The sequence below is a fragment of the Cheilinus undulatus genome, linkage group 4 (assembly GCF_018320785.1).
Source record: "Cheilinus undulatus linkage group 4, ASM1832078v1, whole genome shotgun sequence".
Lineage (NCBI taxonomy): Eukaryota > Metazoa > Chordata > Actinopteri > Labriformes > Labridae > Cheilinus > Cheilinus undulatus.
This window is the reverse complement of record NC_054868.1, coordinates 37131555-37146148: the sequence shown is the minus strand read 5'-3', so window position 1 is coordinate 37146148 and position 14594 is coordinate 37131555.

Genomic DNA, 14594 nt, shown 5'->3' with positions numbered 1-14594 from the left:
ATGACCTTGTTTAGCTTCTTTCAGATATTGTTACTCCATCATGAATTCACATCCCGTTTTCTGTTGTGTTAGAAAAAACATGGCTATTACTCATCGCCTTAAGATGCAGCCCTCCTTTCTGCTTTAATTAAAACATATGACTGTGACTGTGTTTGTGTGTATGCCACTTGTATGAGAGAGTAACTCTACAACTGCATGTGTGTAACACACCAGAATGCACATTTCAAAGGAGAGACAGCTCCTGGGCTTGCTGAACTTTTGCTTGTTATCAGGAGCTGAGAGTGAAATGGAGAGAATTGATCTTTTGTCTACTGGAGGTGCACTCCCTTGGGCTGGGCCGCTCGCTTGCTCACTCGCTTGGCTGCCATGCAGAGGGCTCTCTTTCTCATCCTCACCCCCCACCAACACCACCATCACCCCCCTCCCATTCACTCACTCTCTCTCGTTCTCTCTGCATGGCGGCTGCCTCTCCTCCAGCTGACACTTGTCCTGCCGTTACTGGGAGAGATGTGTGCTGAGCTGCTGACACCAGGATTGATCTTCCTCCTTTTCCCCATAAGCTCCGTATCAAGCTCCTGGAGACTCTGGAAGAGACAAAGAATGGGCAGAGGGGTCGGGATAAGGAGGTGGGAGGGGGGTGGCCAGAGTGTAGGGGAAAAGGGAGAATATTGTCAACTTAGATCACCATTTCACACTAACAATGTACTGTGAAAAAAGAGAGAACAAAAAGTTGACAGTTTCATTGGTGGTGGTGGAAGAAAGTTTACTCTTTTTGCTAAATTGTTCCTCACAGTGACACCAAAACATCAACAAATAGATTTCTTAAAGCTACAAAAAGCCATTTTCCTGAACAAGTCCAAATGGTAACCTACCATAACTTGTTAGTGAAGTAACGTGTTTTTTTACTTAATTATATCCTTGTGTAAACTGTTGGCCTCAAAACATTTTTATGAAGATATCTGTGTGACAGTCACATGACCCTTTTATAAATGAAGCTCTCAACAGTGAAGGTGACTGTAGGTGCTGTCTGTACTGGTGCATAACTACCCACCACATGATTTTGATGTTTGAAGCAATTCCTCCAGTAATGCTTTTAGTCTTACATTAAGTTGACCTCTTTTGTATTGACTTCAACTAAAACAAAGTAAAGGATCTGAATAGTCTAAGTCATCTGATATGATATGAACTGATATTTTTGACTGCCTACATATTTCTTGTGGCTGTAGTTGAAGCAATGCTGGCAGGTTTGCAGGAAAATAGTGTAATGTTTGATCAAACTGAATTTTAAGCTAATCAAGCAAAAATTGTATCATAGTCAAATGCTTTTCCACCAAAATCAATTTACTGCTCGGCAACAAGGCTTTATTAGAGGTGGGAAAAATTGCCTAATTTGTTTTTTAACCTTATGGTCTTGTTGGCATTCTACAGCTCCACGAAGAAGTCTCTACTTTCACATATTGTCATTAATCAGAATCAGAATCAGAATCATTTCATTGTCATTGTAGAATGTACAATGAAATTGTTTGCCGTTTCATTCAGTGCTCAAGCAGTTTCTCATTTAATATTGAAACTGCTCTGGGATATGTGCTGTTTTTCAGTCTGTTAGTTTTGGTTCATATTGTCCTGAACCGTCTTCCTGAGGGTAGCAGTTGGAACACGTGATGTGCTGGGTGGGATGCACATCACCTGCTCTAATGCTCTTTATTTTGAAATATTGTGCATGCTTGTGTGTATTATTCCAATAGACCAAAGCTAAACACCAAACTCAAGCATTCATACAACCTCCACGGGGATCTGGATTTTGACTTGAGCAGTGTGAAAAGAACTGCTGCACCTTGAATCAGGCTGTCAGACGGTGTTTTGATTCAGTTTGTCAAATCACCAACAGCTGGTTTTTGGATGCTGTAAGATAAAGAGAAAATGGAAATCTCAAAACTTAAAGGTAATAAACACCAACAGATGAGATATGTACTCAAAGTAGAAAATTTGGCTGAATGAAATCATGCTGTGAATTTTGGAATCAATTACATCTGGTCTTTTTTTAAATGATCTTTTCCCACCTTAATTTCAGTCTCCTGCCCCCTCCCTCAGCTGTGCAGGACATGCGGTCGGACCAAGTCTAGTATTAATATGGTATCTGGAGAGGTGCCAGTTCACCACCGAGGTGCCCTGAGCAAGGCACAGAAGCCCCAACAGCGCAGACACTCCTACATGTGTGCGGCCCCTAAAACAAGCACTAGGAGTCTCACTGAAAGCTTGTCTTGGCAGAGTAGATGTTTTTGTACATCTCCCGACCGGCCTTGGTATAAACTTTATTCACAGAGCCCTGTCATGCACAACAAAAGCAGCGGTAGCTTATCAGCTCCGGAGAAGCACATGCATATAACCTCATATTGTTTTGCTGCTCTGATTGGCCCATCATGAATGTGACAGACAGAGCATTCCTCCAATCACTTTTCAAGATTTTTTTAAAATGTCCTGCTCTCTCAAACGCTTTCTGTGGGAGCTTTACAAAATGGATGTGAATCATATCCATACAGTAGATATATGAAACAGTCTATCTGGCATGTCTGGGTAGGTGCAGATGATGTCTGGCTTGTCCAATGAGCTACGTTTTTTTGTAAATGAAGTGAAACATTGAGGAGCAGTGGTGTTCTTATTTCGCATCACTGTGGCTGCAGGAAGACGTTACAGTGGCTTTAAAAAAAGTTTGCTGAAAAGGATGTGAATAATATAATTAAACAAGTTTTAATGTAGTGCAAGGACCTTAATTAATCACGACTAATGCAGACAGCCCTAGAAAAAATGATCTATCTTATAAAAAATAAAGCTGTTGGAAGCAAAAACAACAAGAAAACACATCCTGCAATTTAGAAAATCAAAAACTAGTTAATCCTTTCTTTCCCAGCTTATGACCAAACTTTCTCTAAGGTCTGTCGATATGTATTTATAGATTTTTCTATTAGCCCACCAACAAACACACAAACCCTCCAAACTAAAAAAACAAAACCCTCTTGGTAGATGTAAAAATGATAGCATCTCCATCTGAAAGCTGAAATTAATCTGCATTCATAATTAAGAAGAAATTAAAAACTATATAATCATAAACAACAGTATCAGACATTAAACATGTTCATCAAACAATGTGTGCACTCGTAGAGTGAGAAATGTATTCTCAGTGGCTCTTCAGGACTTCTGTTGTGATTCTAAGTCCAGGGTTCTGAGTGGATTTGACTGGGGGTCTTTACAGTTATTACTGTGTGTTATTGGCATCATGAGGACAACAGACCTGAGAGGAAGGGTGAGGGGTGAGCTGGGGGGGTGAGGGAAGTCTAGCAGCAAACATGATAATTTGTGGATTAGCCAATTTCAGGAGGCTGGATGGCCTGATACCCTTGGTAAGCATCGGAGAGCAGCGGAGACCAGAGCAGTGAGAGCCACGCAGGAAGATGAATCAAGTTTAATAACAAAGGGTTCTAATTGCCCCACACAACCCCACACCCCCACCCTGGAGCTGAACTCTAATTACGGTGAGAACACAGTGCACTGTCACCCAATATTAAGTTGTTGAAGAGCTGGATGAGATAATCGATAAACACTTTAGTTGTGGAGTGGGGGAGCAGCAGGAAACAGAGAAGAGAGAGAAAATGAAAAAAAGTAAGATGCCCCTTCCATTCAGTGGGAACCAGCAGCACCCAAAGCCCTCCTGGCTCATGAGAACACCACTGGGACAGTCCAAGAATGATTGCAGAGCAATAATCCTGAGCCCACCCCACCTTCTCCTTCTAAACACCCCCATACAAACACACACAAACCCCAAACACTCACTCAAATACACGCATCCACATGAGTGTACAGCACAGAAGTAGAGCCCCACCTTCCCCATGGGCTGCCTGAGCACCCGTGCGTCTGAGAGGAAAGGTGAACACGGTCACCCTAATTACAGGGGCCCCAGCTCTCTCACACACTAACACACACTCACCAGGCATAACTAAAGACAGGCCAATTAGGGCGAGAGGGAGATAAGGGAAGTTTTATTTGTATACTAATTAAGCCCCTGATGAAATTCAAAAGGGAGGTGGTGAAGGGGATGGGGGGAGGGAGCGGCCGGGTAATTGTGTGTTTGAGAAAAGGTTGCTTTAGGTGCGGTTATCTGAGAAGCACAGCCTTGAGATAGTTGCCCCCTAATCCCATGCTGAGCCCCGGCACTGCACTGCAAGGTCTCTCATAATTTGATCTGTTACATATGAAATGGCAGGTGCTGACAGCGAGATCATCATCACTGTTTATTGTCTATTTGGTCTTCGATTCAGCTAAACATTAAAGAAGCTGTCATGCCAAAGAGACTCTTTTCCTTTTTTATCTCAGGTTTAAGACTTTAAAAAATAACAGTAAAAAGACAGTATGAAGGAAAGGCTGGATTATGTGTTGGATACATTCAGCATCTGGAATTCATCTAACATATGCTAAGTTATTAATTAAAGTAAGTTCATATTGGGGGCTGAATCTTTCAAAGTTAACTGAAGCAGCGAAAAAGATTCTGACTTGTAACAGTAAGTTCACCACAGCTGTAAATATAACAATCAATGATGGCTCCTGATGAAATATTATCAAGATCTTGTGTCTGAAATTACACCCTACTCATGAGAGAGTGCACTAAATAGTGCATACACCATTTTTTTTAGTGCTCCAGCCATCATGAGCATTGTCATTACCAAAACTGTAGCGCACTCATCGTATACCCCAATGCATTGTGAAAAGTAGTTCACATCTGATGGTCAGAGCGTTGTATACTGTGCAATAAATTCATTTTAATGATAACTAGGATTTTTGGAAAATCTAAATTTTGAAAACTGAAAATAGAGATTTTCTGTTGAAATTCACCGTTGAAGCTGCTGGCAGAAACTTTAATTTTATGGTCATTTTGGTGATCCCTGTTAACAAAATGATCCATATTTTATTGTAAAATGTGCATGTACAGCCAGTGTTCCCAAACTAAAAGAAATGCATCCTGCTGACCTTTAATAATCAATCATATCATCCATTCTTAATAAGTTTTTCATAAAAATGATAAATAGATGCACTTTTGGTCCATAAGGTGACACTGATTCATTGGCAGAGATATCAAGCAATCAAATACAAATTCAGAAATAGGCCATATTCCCAGCTCTAATGTTTACTATTATACATTGCTGTGTATGCATTAGGGATGCACAGTGGTATAGCATGATATATACATAGGCAGGAAATAGCTAACAAGTTATAGATCACTGCAGGCAAATAAAGACATTTCTGATATTTACAGTGCATATTTCAGCTGTACATATATGCAGTATAAATCATATATTGGCCCTAAATATCAGCAGAATGTCTGACTGAGCTATCAGGTAAAGGTGATTGCCATGGGCACAGCACAGTCAAATGGGCCCATCGTTTCAAATGAAGCCCCAAACATTGAACAACTACCAACTTCCCAGCTAATCTCTCAGCTCTGCTTGACTCAGTCTTGCTTCGCATGGGAGACACTTAGTGTTCTTTACAAAAAAAAAATGTGTGCATTTAAGGTCAAAGTAGTTAGGAAATACTGTCATATTGGATACCAGCAAATGCCTAGTTTTTCATGAAGAATGTGATGTTTTTGACTGCTCCCCCATGCGGCAAAGGACATGAGGAGTACAACCAGCATGAATACAGAACACATGAACACAAAAGTTATTTTTACCAAATCTGGAAGCTTTTTTTTTGTTTGTTTGTTTTTTTTAAAAGCACAAAGGCTTTACTACAGTGTGATAGTTTTTTCTTATGATAACAAATACGGCACATGCAAAAACACATGAGATCTGGCACAAAATTGTGTAATATTATTAGAAACACATAACTCTTAACCTGTTTACAAATTTGTATTTTTGTGAAAATATGCTCATTTTAGTGTTAGTTCTACCATTACTACTATTATCTAATATTAATCTCTGGCCATTTTTGATGCATATTCTATTTGTGCTATAGCAGAGATGCCATTACCTAGAGACTGAGTAGTGACCAAAATTATTTTTGGCTGGACTGATGAGACCCCACATCGTCCTTCAGGTAATAAGGTGATTATGATTGATTGTAAAATAATTTTTAATTACTTTTTTCTTTTGTTTTTTCATACATGAACTCGTAACAGATCATTCACCAGACCACAGGCAATTAAGTGTTGGAAATGATACATTTTTAGGGGGAGGTCCCCAGACCGCTTTCCCATTTTTTTGTGCCTAGCTATGTTTAATGAATCAGAGTTGTGTGGAATTTTCTGTAACCTCTGGGATACTTATGGCCAATATCTCCCACCAAAAATGTATCATCCAGGCCTTATTTGACAAGTCAGAACCAGACAAGAGGCAAAATTTCCTTTTCCAATAACTCACAAACTGTTTAAGAACTGGGTGTGGACTTAATCCAACAAATGTGGGCTCTTTCTGATGGTGATGCAACCAGACCCCTGGACCTCCTTAGCTAGCTACATTTCCCACTGGCTGACTACTCTATATGACTGTGGAAAGCCCTGCAGACAGCTCCCCGTGTAGGGAATACATAGCATGGAGAGTGGGTGTGGTTTCAGACACATTGTCAAGGCTTTTATATTCACCTGTTCATTTCCTTATCATAAACAGCAGGGAGGAAAGGCGAGGCAATTTTTACTGTTTGCCCATGACAACCAACTACCTTAGCTGCTCTGCTCTGAAAGCTTTGCCCAGCCCACGTTCCCCTGTCACATTTTTCAGTTAAAAAAAGTTGAGTTAAAATCTTTTAAAAATTTTTTTAAAAAGCTACAGACTTCAAAAAAGTAGTTTTATGTTTTTGTGTTTTTGTCATTTAAAAATGGCCACTCTGTAAATAGGTATTATTGCAGACAATTTCATGCAATACATCTCAAAACTACTACAAACCAGGTAACATTTGTCCAGAATGACGGTACAAGATCATCAAACCACTAGGAAAACCTTAAAAAACACCTGTGACAAATCTCAGGTCCAACACCTTATTCCTTAACCAACACAAGGCCTCAATATCTAGTCACAATACGATTTGAAGAAAATTCAAACACCTTCATATTTATTCAAGAGCTAGTTTTAATACGGGACGTCGAAATAAGTGCTGTAATTTCAGAAATTTAGACTCACTGAAGCTAACATTCAGAGCGTTAAGCAGCTAGCTTACTTAGACATTACTTGTGCACGGGTCACTTACCTGGACACAGCAAAACGGTGAACTCTACGTCAGTAATCCCAAACCGCCTCTGAAACACGAGTTCATTCCTGTTTGGGAGGAAAATAAACGCACTTCTCGGCAAATTCATTACATTTCTTTAAGATTAGGTGCAGTTTTTATTTTCCAAAAGGTAACAGGCCGGTGTTATCCCAGAGACTGAATGCAAAGATGGCGGTTGACGTCTTTTTCTGATTGTGTGACGTCACTGCGGAAATGAAACTTAAGTTATAAGAGCGTTAACTTAGTCACTTTTTATGAACTATATCTGAATTATTATTTGAATTTTTTCAATTATCAATTCATCTTTACAAAGTTATATTATCATTTCATTACAACATGACCCCTATACATTTTCCCTCCAATGTTATAGCGTTTAGCTCTGTACCTTTTAGAACATTTTTAAACAAGCTAGGCTATTTATGAGAAGCTTCAATCATCCGTCGAAAACTCGAATTTAAAGTAGTCCGCCCAAAAATCAGGGTTTCTTTTTGAGGCATATTCAGTCCTCTGTTTACTAAGAACCTGCAATAATTATTTGTCTATTGAATTCTATTTGATTCTGATTTATTTCAGATCAGTTTTTGTATTTCTAGAAATAATTAAAAATGCATCTATTTCTTTCCACAGTAAGCAAATAGGACTGAGTGAGCTGTTATTATGGCTTCTTACTTACTTCTAGCTTCTAGCTTATTACTTCTTTCTTTGGACCAAATCCACTGCCAAATTACCACCTTTTTGTAAAAAAAAACAAAAACAAAAACAAAAAAACACACACACACACACACACAAAAAAAAACATGCATGTTTAAGTAGGCTATTTTGTAATTATGTCCTACAACTCAGATCTTACAAATGTTTGGGTGCTGTCTTAAATGTAAACAAAAACAGAACGCAATGATTTGCAAATTTCATAAACCCATATTTTATTCACTTAAATATCATTTCAAATGTTGAAACAGACATTTCACAATTTTATGAAAAAATATCACATATTTTTGAATTTGATGGCAGCAGCACATCTCAAAAAAGTAGGGACAGGGCACCATTGTAGCATCCCCTTTTCTTTTGACGACATCCTGTTAATTTCTGAGAAGTGAGAAGACCAGTAGCTGGAGTTTTAGGAGAGAAATGTTGTCCCATTCTTGTCCGGTGTAGGTTATGTGCCCAACAGTCCTGGGATTTCTTTGTCAAACTTTCTCTTTTATGTTGCTTCAAATGTTTTGGGGAAAGGTCTGGACTGCAGGCAGGCCAGATTAGCACGCAGACTTTTCTTCTACAGCGAAGCCATGCTGTTGGGGTGGATGCAGTATGTAGTTCAGCAATGTTTTGCTCAAGTATACAAGGTCATCCTGAAAAGGATGTCTTACTTTAAAAAAAAATTATTGCATTCTTTTTTTATGTTTTATTTTACATTCTGCCCCAACTTTTGGGGGATTGGGGTTTTATTATGTTAAGATTGTAACCAATAAATCAGTGAAGTCATGTCAAGTTTATTTACATAGTACATTTAAGCATGGACTCATTGTGTTTAAAGGAAAACAAGTAGATGAATTACATGATAAAAAGCCATACAATAAGAACAGGATAAAAACATGAGAAAAAGAAATAAAACGAGATGACAGCCCATTAGATGGTAGTTGGCATAAATCATTCAAAGGGAATATGAATTATATATAAATATATAAAGTTAAAACTGTGCAAAAAATAAGCCTGTGTTTAAAAGACAATACAGTTGAGGCAGACTTTAACTCTTGTGGTAAAGTTTTCCAAAGAGTTAGATCATGATGAGTGAAAGCACCAAGTCTGGAGTTTACTTTAAGTACCATAAGGAGACTTTTATTTGATGATCTAAGGGGCCTGTCTAATGTGTATTCAGTCAGCATGTCAGGAACATAAGCCAGTGGTTCCTAAATGCTGTACCGAGGCACATCATTGTGCCTTGAGGGATAGTACCATGGGAATTTTTACAAGTGTAAAATATTATTACAACTATTCAACTACTAAAGGTACCACAACACCTGTTAAAAAGGCCATTTTGCATGGATATAATATGGTGTGCCTTAAGATTTTGGCTTGATCTTAGGTGAGCCTTGAGCACAACAAAGTTGAAAACCTCTGAGTTAAGCCATTAAAAGATTTAAAAATAATAATTGATATCTGAGTATCTCATAAATAGGTATATAACTTGCAGTGAACAGGAGTGGAGAGTCCATCATTACTACTTCCACTTCAACCATCGTAAGACTTGGTCATTAACAGTCAGTTTTAAAGAAGCTCTCTGAAGATCAACCTGGCATTCAGCTGCTTCATCAGTAGCATCGTTTCATCCCTTATTAGAGATTAGCTTCACAGAGACCCCCTGTGACGTGTTGTCACAGTAAGCCATGCTGGATAGGCTATCAAAGTGGGTGCCCCACCGAGCTTTAGCAGAGCTTCCTCTTTATTGGCCTGGAAAAAGGAGACCACATGTGGCACGATCTTCAAAAAGTCGAGCAATCTGGATGATTTGACGGTTCACAGCAGGAGTCTGCGGGGTTCATTTCTCTAGACCGATTCTTCAATGATTCTCCACCATTTTGCAAGGCCCTTTGCTCTCATCAGCAGATGAAAATATTAATGATGTAATAATTCAAGGCCTAATTCTTAGTATGTGCTATACTGTGTGATGTTGAGTTATAAAGGGAATGGGATATAACCCTCAGTCAGTGCACTGGAGACACTTTCATTCATATAAATGCAGTATGTTTACCTTTGTGGCATTTATTTTGGGGTAAAACCGGAGTGTACACGAGACAGTTTTAAAAGATCATGTCGACACAGATTAAAATCGAGGAGGCAGATGTGTTTTGAGTTAAAATGATAACTGCAGTATTCTGTCTCATCCTACAGTCATGTTTTTTTAATAAATCAGGTAAGAAAAATAGGCCGAATGTATGGATTCTAAGCAGTCCAGTTATTTGAGGTAAATTTGGATCAGTCTGATTGTGCTGAAAATTGATGAATAAAGATGAAGAGTGATAACATTTAGCTATGACCATTTGTGCATCGTGAATCCACTCACCAGGGTGAGGCATTGGGGGAAGATTTGAATAATTTATCCAAGTTAAACCCATTAAGAATATCCATGTGGACACTTTTTTGATGTTAAAGACAGTGTATGATCTCAGGGTGCTTTCAAACTACATCTGGCCTTACTCGTGGTGTCTGTTTTCCCCTGAAGCGACAAAGATCAACTGGCTCCTGTGTTAATTCTGCAGAAGTGTACAGTACAGAGGTCTCTGCTATGAAGTTGGCCGGCTTGCTTCCCTATCAGTGCTGTCTCTCAAATATTAGAGAATGACAAATTACTTAGTACATCTTTCACAAACCGCATGCATGAGTTAAACCATCTTACTGTCAAATGACTCAAAAAGTTTGAATAATATCCTACTTTTACTTCAAATGTTCTCCAGCTTGATAGGAGTATCACTTGAAGAAAGCCCATGTGAGAATTGCCACTCTCTGCTTTCTTATTAATTCATATGAAATTAATGTTGTTTACTGATTTTCTGCAAACACATCAGTCCAATCTTCATCCATCTGATAGGTTCCCCCTCTTGTATTTCATGAAAATATTTGGAGGTGATGCAAACCCCAGCAACAACCACAGGGTCAAAACAGGGCTGTGAGATCTCAGAGAAACATAAATCATCAAAAATCTCTCAGAGTTCTCCACCGTGAATACCAGACAAAGAGCAAAAGAGCATGTGAGCATTTGAATGAAAGGTAATTCAACACAGGCCTTGACATGGATCGCAAAGAGAAGCAACATCGTGCTATCGCCTCCTACTGCATAGAAGTTGTCAGAGCCTTTTTTAAATTCTTTATTCATTTATTTCTTGCCCAGTGGTCACTTCACTTTTCACTTTACAAGCCCCCCCCACAGAGAGGGTGAGAATCAGAGAGTGGGAGGTTTGGAGTGTGTGAGCAGGTGAGGCAGAGGCTCACCTTTGGGGCCTGACTGCTTCTCCCAACCTCGACTTCATGCTTTGCTCTCAGGCAGGACGTCTGCAGGCCTAAGGCGTATCTACACAAACATTTTTGTACACATTCGAGCCTTAACAAACTTCCAAAAAAGCCTATAAGCTACAAATTACTCCTCATCCAGCAGGTAGCAGAATCTGTCCTTGTTCGTGTATTCCTCGCTGTACAATATCCACGAGGGATTAAAACAGACTAGTGTTGTGACCCTGTCTGATTCCTTCAGCGGTCATTAGCCGGGGGCCACTAAGGCGGGCTCTGGAGAGCTTCCCACACAAGAGCCAGCGACAGGCCCTGCACAGAAAAAAAAAACTGCCAGGGAAGCACAATAAAGATAATTAGCAATGAGACCACTTGCCGCCCGTTGCCCCCCCACTATCTCCAGCCCACTATCCCCTGGATATCTCACCCCCTTCATCCTGAAACTGTGTTTAACTCATCCCTCTGTCTTCCCCCCTCCACTCAATCATGCTCTGTTCAGCTTCTGTCAGACCAATAAGAATGGAAAGTGTTTCTGTCTCCAGCTAGTGGGGCAGATTACAGGTTATTGTTAAAGGAATAGTTCAGATCCTTTATTTTTTTCAAATATCTGTTCCTCTTTTAAGATTTTTCTGTATCTTTGAAACACTTGAATCACCTGCTAATTTCCATAGACTGTACATTTGGAAGTCAAGCTGACTGATTGCAGTCTGAAGCCTGCTTCCTCCATGCCAATAGATGGGACATTAGGCAAACTTAATAATCAAAATACATATCATTTTTCAGGCCAGGGGCTCTGTTGAGTTAGCTTGTGGTTATCATGATCAACTGTATTTGTGTATCACCTTTCATACATATAAAGATCCTGCAAAAGTGCTTCACAAACAACAGAAAGACAGAAAAAAAAGTAGAAAAGAACATTAAGACAATGCCAGATGCTGTTAGTACTTATTTCTTTACTTATTTTTTAACAACAGCTAAACTCAATTTATTTTTGAAAGTACTTTTATGTTGGGGTTTTAATGCTTGATTTTGGTAATTTTATAAACATTAAGAATTACAATTATTTCTATAAATAAATACAATTATTTAAAAAATTATATTAATAGAGCACCACCCTAAAAATAGGGAACAACAACTCCTTAAATCGGAAATAAGAAGTTACTAAACAAAGCAACATCAATTCAAATTTTGATTCAAATATTTACTTATGACAGATCAAACAGTGGGCAGTAATATCTGGCCAGAAATCAGGTGCCCTGACTGTTATATTTACCTGATTCCAAGTACACAAAGCAGTGCCAGAAGGCAAACATCAGCCTGGTTTGATCAATGATAGATGTGAAACTGAATACATTTCAAAGTTTTGGGTTACTACAAAGCTTTAGATCAATTGTTTCTCAGATATCCATTTGTTTCTTTTGCCTTAGCCTTTGGTAGTCTGTAAAAAATGCTCTGTGTTGGTTCAATGTGTTTGCACAGATACATGTATTTAAAAGGACATCATCATCTACAGTGCTTACACTCTCCCTGAGTATTAGCAAGCTTATTATAACTCCAGTTGAACTGTTGTTACTTCCCATTAATTTTCTAATGTGACAATTACACACAGTACAACTTGAAAACTTGAAATCCTTGCAGTACATAAGGAACTGTTGTTAGGTTGGGCGCTCTCACTTCATAAAAAATGTGGAAATAACCAAATTATTCAATCTTTTGCTATTAAACCAGCCATAATAACTTGACTTTGTACATTTGAAGTATAAAACATAACTGTTTTCCAAAGCTGTCATCTTGGATATCATTTTTCTATTGTATCTACTGACCGGCGTAGATTATAGGTCTTTATCTCCCTTTCAAGTAAAAGAGCAGGAGGGAGAATGGAAAGGGGTTCAGATAATATTCATCACAAACTAACTACATGCAGGCTCTGTGGTATCACACATATAGTGTCTTTAAAAAGTATTGAACCCCCTTGGGTGTTTCACCCTTTTATTGTTTTTATAAATCAATAATAATCAATATCATTTGGCTTTTTTGACAAAAAAAAATGCAACAACCATTTGTAATGTCAAACTGAAAACACATTTCTACACAGTAATTTCAATTAAACAAAAAAGTAATGTTAAACAAGTGACTGCATAAATATCCCTCCTCTTCAAGTCAGTATTTAGTAGATGCACCTTTGGCTGCAATTACAGCACTTAGTCCGTGTGGATAGGCCTTTATCAGAATCGCACATCTGGACACTGCAGTTTTACTCTATTCCTCTTTACAAAACTGATCAAGCTCTGTCAGGTTGCAGCAGATCCAGAACACTCACTTTGTTGTCTTTGAACCATTTCGGCATAACTGCAGACCTTTTTTGCTGTGTACTTTAAGTCATTGTCTTGCTGTAAAATAAGTCTTCTCACAAACGGTTGCAGACTGAATGAGACTGAGCCCCAGAATTTTTCTGTTTTTTACTGCATTCATGTTACTCTCTATTTTTATAAGCTTTTCAAGATCAGCTGCCAAGAAGCAACCCCACAGCATGATGCTGCCACCAACTTGCTTCACAGTGGGGATGGTGTGTTTCTGGTTAAGTGCAGCGTTTGGTGTCCACCAAACATGTATATGTGTATGTCTGATGGCCAACAGGCACCATTTTGTTCTCATCCAACAAAAGAACTTTCTTCCACTTACCATGGAGTCTCCCACGTGCCTCTTGGTCAACTCTAGTTGAGATTTAATGTGAGTTTTCTTTAGCATGCCACTCTCCCATAAAGCTTTGACCGATGAAGAACCTGGCAACGCTTGCTGTGTGTAGAGTCTCTCCCATCTTGGCTGCTGAAGCTTGTAACTCCTTCAGAGTAGCCATAGGTGTCTTGGTGGCCTCTCTCACTAGTCTCCTTCTTGCACGGTCACTCAGTTTGTGAGGATGGCCTGATCCAGGCAGATTTACACATGTGCCATATTCCTTCCATTTCTTCACGATGGATTTAACTGAACTCCAGGGGATGTTCAATGATTTTTTTTTTGTATCTACCCCTTGATCTAAACTTTTCAATAACTTTTTCTGAGTTAGTGTTGTTTTGTCTTCATGGTGTAACGGTTGCCAGGAATACTGATTAACCAGTAACTGGACCTTCCACACAAGGGTGTCTGTTCTCACTTTAACATTAAAGAAGTTTTGGAGGGATTTTTTTTCTTCTTTGTCAGAAAAGCCAAAAAATATTGACCATGATTGATTTATTTACTCAGTGAAAGGGTAAATCATTCAAGGGAGTGAATACTTTTTATAGGCACTGTACAATATGTGCTCCTGTAACTGCATGACTTCATCTTCTGGCTTTATTAAC